Source organism: Alexandromys fortis, unplaced genomic scaffold, assembly GCF_014885135.2.
Source record: "Alexandromys fortis isolate MF-2015 unplaced genomic scaffold, M_Fortis_MF-2015_v1.1 scaffold_4, whole genome shotgun sequence".
Classification (NCBI taxonomy): domain Eukaryota; kingdom Metazoa; phylum Chordata; class Mammalia; order Rodentia; family Cricetidae; genus Alexandromys; species Alexandromys fortis.
In genome coordinates this window covers 4644861-4655122 of record NW_026067944.1, presented here as the reverse complement: position 1 = coordinate 4655122, position 10262 = coordinate 4644861, and positions in this window count along the sequence as shown.

Here is a 10262-nt window from a genome sequence, read left to right as displayed (position 1 = left end):
ACCCAAGCTCTGTCTGCATGGCCTATTTTTCTCCTGCCCGAGTTCCTCAGTGGCCATGGGACAAGAAACAAATTATTTTTAATTATATCTGCTGACAGTCTTAATTTTCCTTGTCAGCTATTTTATTCACTTGTCCTTTTGTTAGCCTTTGTGGTACTACTGGTAGCCACTGTTTCAAATGTATATTTGAATGATGAATTCTTTTCAAATGTTCAACATCTGTCCATATGAACAGAGTAGTACTGCAGACAAGTTATGAAGGCCATCATCCCCAGACAGGAAACAGCCAGAGGAAAACGTCAAAAAGTTTGGGCTTTGTTGCCTGCCTCTTTCTGTTCTTCTTATGCCGTTACTGTTTCTAAGACTTAACATGGGATGGAAGTAGGGTTTTGTTGTTTTGCCTTCAAATCCACATTTGAAAAAACACACTGATGAGAAAACAAGTCAGGACCATGTTTTAAGAGGAAGAATGGGGCTTTTTTTTTTCTTTTGGGTTGCCTTGTCCAGACTTGATATGATGCTTTTGTTGTATCTTACTTTATTCTGCCATGTTTGTTATCTCATAGAAGCTTGTTCTCTTCTAATGAGTAACAGAAAGGAAGTGGATACAGATGAGCTGGGAAGGTGGGAAGGGACTGGGAGGAATAAGCAAGGGGAACTGTCATCAGAATATGTTGTATGAGAATAGAATTTATTTTCAACCAAAGGATAAATGAAGAAAAATATTGAGTGTTTTGCTTCCCTATTATGATGCATAGCACCTTCCAGTATGTTGGAATCCAACCCACCTGTTCCAGTGTGCCTGAAAAGGGAGTGAAGATGGAGGAAAGAAATAGACAAGAGACAGAATATACAATCAGGGGAAAATCCAGTGAATACTGTAGCCGCCCACATTTGTTTCTCATAGCTCATATATACCACAAGCAAAAGTGGCAGGCAAAAGACTTCCTTACCATAATACAAAGAACAATTGAGTCTAATTATTTTCTTAATTCTCAAAGCATCCAGTAACCACACTTTAGATCAAACATCCAGTTATCTGACCTTGAGGATCAAGAATAGGTTTGAACTCTCTGACCTTAAGTCGTGTTAGAACAGAGTCAAATCTGAGGGCTCTCACAACACTTTGATAAACGAGAACCAGCAAAAAACAAAGCATCCAGGTTGGTACCAGATTGACTTCTCCAAGTCTGATGACTCAAGTATGTGGTTTCTTCAGCAGTAATGTCTTACCATTTAATTCTAGAGGGTCACCAAGAGTAAAGTACAAGAATCTGTAATAATTGGGAGATGTCTATGCTTTCCCACTGATGGACAACGTAAAAAGATAGAATCCATAATTTTTCTGGGCTCTTTATTTGCTCACCTGTGTTGTCTGGGGAAGCATTACTCCTTTGTCACATGTAAAGCCCAAATAAAGTTCTTGTATATATGTATGTATGTATGTATGTATATAAATTATATATATTGATAAGAAGCTTCTACAGTAATAATTTTCTATAAGTCATTTTCAATGCTTAGTATTAAATATCTCTCCCCATACTCCCTCTACTACCTTCCCCTACAACCTGCCACTGAATCTAACCCTTCTCGTTCTACCTTCTTCACAAACTCTGCAGGCTACAATGGTAACTGGATTCATAATATACACTCACTGCTGCAATAGAGACATGAATGCTATGCACATAGATAACCATATTCTGGTTGTACTTAAGCCCCACTTCATGAAGTGGAAAATCCTGGTTCAATAGTCCAGAGTATTATTAGGGGAAAACAAATGCTTTTCTTTTTTTCTTTTCTTTTTTTTTTTTTTTTTTTTTTTTTTTTTTTTTTTTTTTNTTTGAGACAGGGTTTCTCTGCGGCTTTGGAGCATGTTCTGGAACTAGCTCTGTAGACCAGGCTGGTCTCGAACTCACAGAGATCCGCCTGCCTCTGCCTCCCGAGTGCTGGGATTAAAGGCATGCGCCACCACCGCCTGGCAACAAATGCTATTATTCTGCTAAATGGACATAATAAGAAACTGCCCCCCACCCAGTGCTTATATTTACATCCATAGATAAGTGCACATCTCCAAACTCTCACTATAGAAGATTCTTTTTACATCAGGTGGTAATTAATACAGAGACCCACAACTGGTCAATATACAGAGAATAAAAAACTAATGCTTGTCCATGCCTATGGAAGGCTTGTCCCTCGGTTGTAAATATGGAGGACAGGTGGATTGGGGGGACAGTGGAAGGAGAGGGAAAAGGGGAGACTGTGGTCAGGATGTAAAGTAAATAAATGAATTACTGAGAAAAAGAGAGAGAGAGAGAGAGAGAGAGAGAGAGAGAGAGAGAGAGACACTATGGCAGTCTAAATGAAAAGGTGTAACACATTCCTTTCCACAGAGACTCAGAGGACATGGAGAAGAGGGAATGGATAACACAGTAGCACCACTTTCAACACATACACACACACACATACTTAAACTGTGCCTTCAAAAGCATAACAAGGTCTTACACTGAAACCTAATACTGATTGTTACCACAAAGGCTCAAATATAAGGTTGAAGCATCCCAGTTATGAGATGTTGTTGTCTGTGCTTCAACTCCAGTTTTCCCACTTCTTAGATTTTGTAACACTAAGTAAACTAGTAATTAGTTTCATCTATAAAGGGGAGAATGATGACAATATGCTAAACCATGTTAAATAAATTGGTTCAACAGTACCTAAATATAGTAAAAAGAAATTATACTACAGAGACAATGATGATGATGTTAAGTAGATAGATAGATAGATAGATAGAAAGATAGATAGATAGATAGATAGATAGATGATAGATAGAGAAATAGAGAGATGATAGAGAGATAGAGAGATGATAGACAGATTAGATAGATAGATAGATAGATAGATAGATAGATAGATAGATAGATAGATGGATAGATACACACACATAATACATGAATTGATAGATGAACAGACATACAGGGCATATAGACCCTAAGGACAAGTTTTTATTACATATTTGTATGATAAGTTCCCTTGCAATTAGTAATGACACCTTAATCTAATTTAGTCAACTTTTACGTTTTTTTTTTTTTTTTTGGTTAAAGTAAGAATAAGCTACTAATATAATTTTGTTCTTCCTGGATACACTTGTGTTACACTGTATCGGACCTGGTAAAAGAATAGAGGTGGGAGAGTTTAAGGCCATAAAGTTTAGTACTTGGATCATTTCCTATGTTTTATGCCTATTATCAATGGAGTCTGACAAATTATTTGTAAACACACATGAAAGATTATGAAATATATGGTATATTCTCACACTATAACTGTTATAATTATAAACACATATTGAAATATTTATAAAATAATGATGTCTGAAATGACCCTACTTTTTTCATTAAATCAAGGTTGATAATATTTTTCCATTTCAATGTGCTGACTCATGGAAGAGTCATGGAACAGTAGCCCCAGAAGTGAATTAATGTACAAACCACAGGTTCGTTTTTCATTTCTCTTTCTTTTTTTTTTTTTCAACAAGCTCCACCATGGTATAAAAGAAGAATTGAGGCCATTGTGTACTGTTCTTTCCAACACAGCCTGATCTTGCGAAGGTGATCTATTGCAAAGGGTTGTATTGGAGCTCAGAATTGTACTATAAACAGAGAAACTCTGTCTTGAGGGGGATTCTATTTCATAGGCCTGTTGGTTTGCTTAGGAGATATAAGACATGTCTAACCTACAAATGACTGGAAAATGAGAGGAGCAGATGTAAAATGGAGACTCAATCTTCCCAAAGGATATTATCTTAAAACTTGAGAATCTGGAAACCATTTCAAAAGATTGTAGGTGAACCCTGTAGCCTCAGAGGAGAAGTACATAGAATTACATAGAGCACTCTGGTTATGTTACAATGGCTCAGGGAACAATTCAATTTCATTTCTTCTTCTGGACATTTATAGAGATGAGGTTTAATATTACAAGATTTATAGAATACAGTATAGCATAAAATAAATGGAAAGCAAGAGAGACAAAAATACTTTGAGCCCCATATACCCTGGAGTATATGGAAAGTCAACCTTAAACTATAAATTTGAGTCATAGCACCATGACAAATGGGGTCAAATTACACTAACAGCTAATGTCTAAAATAGCTACCAAACTAAAGCTGCATTTGTGAATTTCCCTAGAGTTATAGCAACAAATCAGATTTCTGTGATCTTCTTTAAGAACTTTAGAATATCTAAAGTCCTTGGATACTTATCCATTATGGGACATATGATAGTCAAATCAACACATAAACAGTATAGTATTGAATAATAAGTAGTAATGCTAAGACCAACGCTGCATGTCATGGTATATAACTGTGACCTTTGGATTCAACAGATGAAGGGGACATAAGTGAGAATTAAAGGCCAGCCTGGCCTATCTACTTGATTACTTGGTTTGCTCCTCATTCTTATCTTTTGACAATTCTGCTGCCCTTGTACATGAACAATCACTTCCTCTTGCTGCAAGAGGAGTTTCATTGTCCCCAACCTTAGGCAGTTTGGTTCACATTGAATTTAGCGCCATTGGATATACTCTAACAATAAGAGAGTTATACAGCATAACTTGAAACCTGTAAATTTCTTTTCTTATATCTAGTTGGAATTTCACATTCTTTCTTCAAGTGAGTTTTTACCTCATTTTCTTTCTCTTTCCTTTCTAGAATTTCCATACATTAATCTCATCAACGGTATCCATAGCACGTATCCCCTTCAGTTCTCTTACTCTTATACTGTCTTATTTAGTACCAGCTCTATGATTTCAATAACCTATCTTTAGAGTCATTATTCTCTTTTATCAGTTTGATAACTTGCTATTAAAATTCTAATAAACTTTCCATTTATTTGTGTAACTGAAATTTCCAAATGATTTTTCCAAAAAAAAATAATTGCCAATTTAGAGAAAATTAGTTATAAATTGAGTGTTAAACATGCCACGCAGACTCATGTATCTAAAGAACGAATCTTTAGTGGCAACACAGTTTTGAGCCATGCTTTTCTACTGCTAAAAGCAGGTCTTAGACATTTTGCTGGTTTTACCCTGAACTATCTATTCATTTGTCTATATTCATAATGTGACCAGTTGCTCACACGACTGCGGTACTCCTGATCATCATGCCTTCTTTACCAATGATGGGATAAATCACTCAGAAACCATGAGCCAAAAAAAAAATCCTTCCTGTTTTAATTTATTTATGTCAGGAATTTGGTCACAGAAATGAGAAAACTAGTAAGGATATTAGGAGGAATAGGGCATTTGCCGTGTTTACATTGGACCACGTGTCTCACAGGCCTTCAAAACTTGTTTTCATGAAATGTAGAAAAGTATGGAGCTATGATATAATATGCCCCTAGAACATAATAATCAGAGTTCAGAAAAACCTTTCTGCTGAAAGTTGAAAAGATTAAAATGATGAGATAAAAGTGGACAAGAAAGACTGTAGCCATGAAGCGTCAGAAGGAAACAAGGGCTTCATTGGGAACTGGACTAATGGCCATTTATGACACATACTAGAAAGGAATGTAGCAATGATATATACTGTCTTTGCCATTTAGTTGCAGCACAATGGATTGAGCCCAGATTCTCACGTATACTGTGCCTCAACACTGAGCCTTATCCCAAGCTGTCTTTAAAATTTAGGTGATATTGAATTCAAAATAAATGGTCAGTTTCCTTGGTGAAAAAATATCAAGATATTACAGCATTTTGGTTGTGGTATGTGTGCTAAAGGATTTGTTTAGCTCTGTTTATAGTGAGAATTTAGATAAAAGGATAGGAGCATTATGCCACCAATTAAATGCTCCAAGGCACACAAAAGATGTAAAGTGATTTCAAAAAGACTTTTCTTTGAAAAGAGAGTACTTTGATAACATGAAGCAGCAGGAAAGAGGTGCCTGGTTAAAACTTATTTTTATAGAAATAAGTTTCCTAGTTTATCCAGACTGACATTCAATCACCTGAAGCCATGACTGAAAGAGAACCAGATACATATCCAACTGGCAGATACTGATAGAAGTTGCAAAATGGGCCTGACACTAGGTTTTCTAGAATCTTAAATATAAGAAGTATGTGGTCAAGGAAGCTTACACCAAGCTTCCAAGATAAAAAAAAAAATCAGAGCTGGCTGAGAAATCTCTGTTGTCTAATCTAATATTTTGTTGAAGTGGAGAAGTCAGAATATTAGAAATGAGAGTAAAGTGAACACTTTATGAAGAAATATGTAAACAATGGTTGGCAAACTCCCAAGAGAGTAAAATATGTAACATAGACAGCAAGGCAGGAATAGTCACACCCCCGAGACCATATCAAGTGACCTCCTGCCCCACATGCTTCTATGCTTGATGTTTATATTGATGGGTTTGGTCTCACTTTGATCCAATTTTTACATGTTGTTTTCATTCCTCTACTTTGCCATTTTATGGTGGGAATATTAATTTGGTGACTTTGTATGTTGAAGTTATGTAACTTGATTTTTAATATTTATAAAAAATCATATTTACTAGATTGCTTGAAGAGAAGAAACATTTTGTTTTACTTTTCATATCTGGGTAATATATTTAATAAATGGTCATAAAGACATTGTCAAAGCACTAAATTTTTTAAAAGGTGTGTGTGGAATTATATCAAGGTAATATAATATTAAAATATTTTACAATTCAGCATCTGGGATATTTGTATTACAAATACAAAGCTCATAGATTATTTAGGTCCTGGTTCCTGCCTCCATTGATAAGCTACTTCAGTCCCTTACCTTATGCTCCATCCTAACCAAACTCATTCTCTTCTTTACAGGAGTCTTGCTCTCTGAGGCTTCCTATTTTTAGTTTTCTGCCTCTGGAACGTTCCTCTTGCCTGTTTCCTGTGAGTCTCCACTATGTCATTTGTTGTTGAAACTTATGTTTTTAAACGGTGTTGAGAGTGTTAATATTATAAGGACTCTTAGAGTTAGGTTGAATGTATTTACACTGTGAGATTGCCATTAACCTCTGAGGGCTAATGGTGGAATACAATGATCTGAATGGGAAATATATCCCACAAGGTCATGTGTTTGAACAACTGACCCCTAGCTGGCAGTACTATTTTGGGATGTTGTGGAATCTTATTTTTGGAAGACATTTCAAAGGAAAGTGTTTTATCTGGCACTGAAGAATCATACCAAGTTTGTGAAGACCCCAGGGTTTTACACAAAACTTGAATTTATATTCCTGGAAAGCTTCAACATTTCACTAGATTGGTCTCAAACTGTGCACTGTCCAAATGGGGCTGGAATGACTTTTGCAAAAGAAAAATAATACTAAAACCACTGTCACAAAGGACTTAATAACTCTCCCTTCCTTGTTCGTTTACTTTAAATATCTCAAGGTAAAAACGTGTAAATTCTGCCTTTTGAATAAAATAATTGAGGAGTATGTTGCACATTTCATGCTCATCTGGTGTTTACCTTTCTCTCGTGCCATACAGAGGACACTTAATAACAGCGACTAGTGAAAATTAATTGTAAAGAGTGCTCCTACATAGTTTCAGGCAGAATTCTAAGAGAAATTAATTCATGTTTAAATGAAATGGATTAAAAAATATGTGTGAAAAGATTCTGCTAAATAAGGATTATTTAAGTTTATGGTGACAGTACACAGATGCTGAAACTGATACTGCATCAGAGAGCTAACTCTGAACTACTTAGGGACAGAAGACATGCCAGGCTAAACTTGATACACAGCAAACATTCAGTGGCAGTTCTCTTTAAGACATACAAAACTGTCAAGTTCATCATACTTTCTGAACAATGTATTATTAATAAAAGAACCCCACAATTTTTATAGTCTTAATATTTAAAAAAATCAAATCAGTTCTATTAATTTGAGTCATGTGATTCTGAAAAATCTGTAAGTGGCAGAATGTTTAGAGATTCAGGGTTCATAGCTATGAATCTCACATGCATACACACACATGCCCACATCATTCAAAAAGACAGATTTTGAATAGAGGCAGGCTTAGCCCTGCATTTTTTTTTAATTTGGGCCATCCTCTATAGTTCTATTTTATTTCAATTTTTTGACTTTCCTAACTTCTTGGTCCTTTACATTATTCATAAAAAATTGAATAAGATATCATGGTTAATAACTATTCTGAAAATAAACCTTTGGACATGAAATATTATTTACTTTGTCATAATTGTGTAAAAATGGCTTGCTAGTTTTCATGGCACTAGAATAGCATAAATGTTAATATTTAGAGTGTAAAGCATCTTCATGATCTTATTGTTTTCCAATTTTTTCTTCTTTTTTCTTTTTATAAAAAGAAAACAAACTATTTTTTATTTTACATACCAATCCCAGTTCTCACTCCCTCTCCTACTCCCATTAACTCTACCTACCCACCCACCTCGCCCCCATCTACTCTTCAGAATGGGGAAGGTCCAAGGCTCTCCCTACTATATCTAGGCTGAGCGAGGTAGCCATCCAAAGAAAATAGGATCCCAAAAAGCCAGGACAAGCAGTAGGGAGAAATCCTGGTGCCACTGCCATTGGCCCTGGAGTCTGCCTCCAGCTATGCCATTGTCACCCACATTCAGAGGGACTAGTTTCAACCTATGCTGTTTCCTTCCCTGTCTGGCTGGAGTTGGTAAGCCCCCATTAGCTCAGGTAAACTGTTTCCATGGGTACACCCATCATGGTCTTGACATCTTTGTTTATATTCTCAGCCCTCCCACTCTTCAACTGAACTTTGGGAGCTCAGTTCAGTGCTCCGATGAAAGTTTCTGCCTGTTTCCATCACTTGCTGGATGTAGGTTCTATGGTGATATTAAAGATATTTATCAATCTGACTAGAGGGCAAGTTAGGATTGGGCCCCCTCTCTGCTATAGCTGGGGTCATCCTTGTGTATTCCCAGGAAACTCTCTAGTGCCAGGTTTCTTGCTAGCCCCATAATGGCTCCCTCAATCAAAATATCTTTTTCTTTGCTCTCATCTCTGTCCTTCCTTCATCTCGACTATCTCATTCCCTCAAATTCTTCTCCCTCTTCCCCTTCTCCCCTCATCTTCCCCTTCCACCATCCCTACTCCCTCCACCCAATGCTTCCAATTTTGTCAGTCAATCTTGGCTAATTCCTTTGTCCAGGAGGATCTATTTATGTTTTTCTTAAAGTTCACCTTGTTACTTAGCTTCTCTAGGATCATGAACTATAGGCTCAATATCCTTTGCTCTAAAGCTAGTATCCACTTGTGAATGAATACATACCATGTTCATCTTTCTGGGTCTGGGTTGTCTCACTCAGGATATTTTTTTCTTATATTATCCATTTGCATGCAAATTTCAAGATGCCATTTTTTTTAAACTACAGAGTAGTACTCTAATGTGTAAATGTGCCACATTTTCTTTATCCATTCTTTAGTTGAGGGGCATCTAGGTTCTTTCCAGGTTCTAGCTATTGCAAATAATGCTGCTGTAAACATAGTTGAACAAATGTCTTTGTAGTATAATTGAGCATCTTTTGTGTATATGCTCAAGAGTTAATTGCTGGGTTCTGAGGTGCAGACCAGTCTCACTCATGAACATAGATGCAAAAATATTCAATAAAATATTGGCAAACCAAACCCAAGAACACTTCAAAAAATATAATCCACCATGATCAAGTTAGCTTTATCCCAGAGATGCAGGGATGTGTAAGAAGAGAGAGGGCCTTATGATCATCTCATTAGATGCTGAAAAAGCATTCAAATAAATCCAAACACCCCTTCATAATAAAGGTCTTGGAGAGATCAAGGATACAAGGCACATATTGAAACATAATAAAAACAATATAAGCAAGAACACAGCCAACATCAAATTAAATGGGGAGAAACTCAGAGCGATTCCACTAAAATCAGGAACTACTCAACATAGTTCTTGAAGTTCTGATTAGAGCAATAAGACAACAATAGGACCAGTAGAATCAAAAACCCGTTGCCATTGTTCTTGAGGTCTCAGTAGTCCTCCTTGTCCGCTATGTTCAGCGAGACCAGTTTTGACCCAGGCTTTTTCAGACCCAGGCCAGCTGGCCTTGGTGAGTTCCATTTCCCCATTGTCTCAGTGTATGGGTGCACCCCTCCCGGTCCTAAGTTCCTTGCTTGTGCTCTCTCTCCTTCTGCTCCTGATTTGGACCTTGAGATTTCAGTCCGGTGCTCCAATGTGGGTCTCTGTCTCTGTCTCCTTTCATCGCCTGATGAAGTTTAATATTCAGGAGAAATATT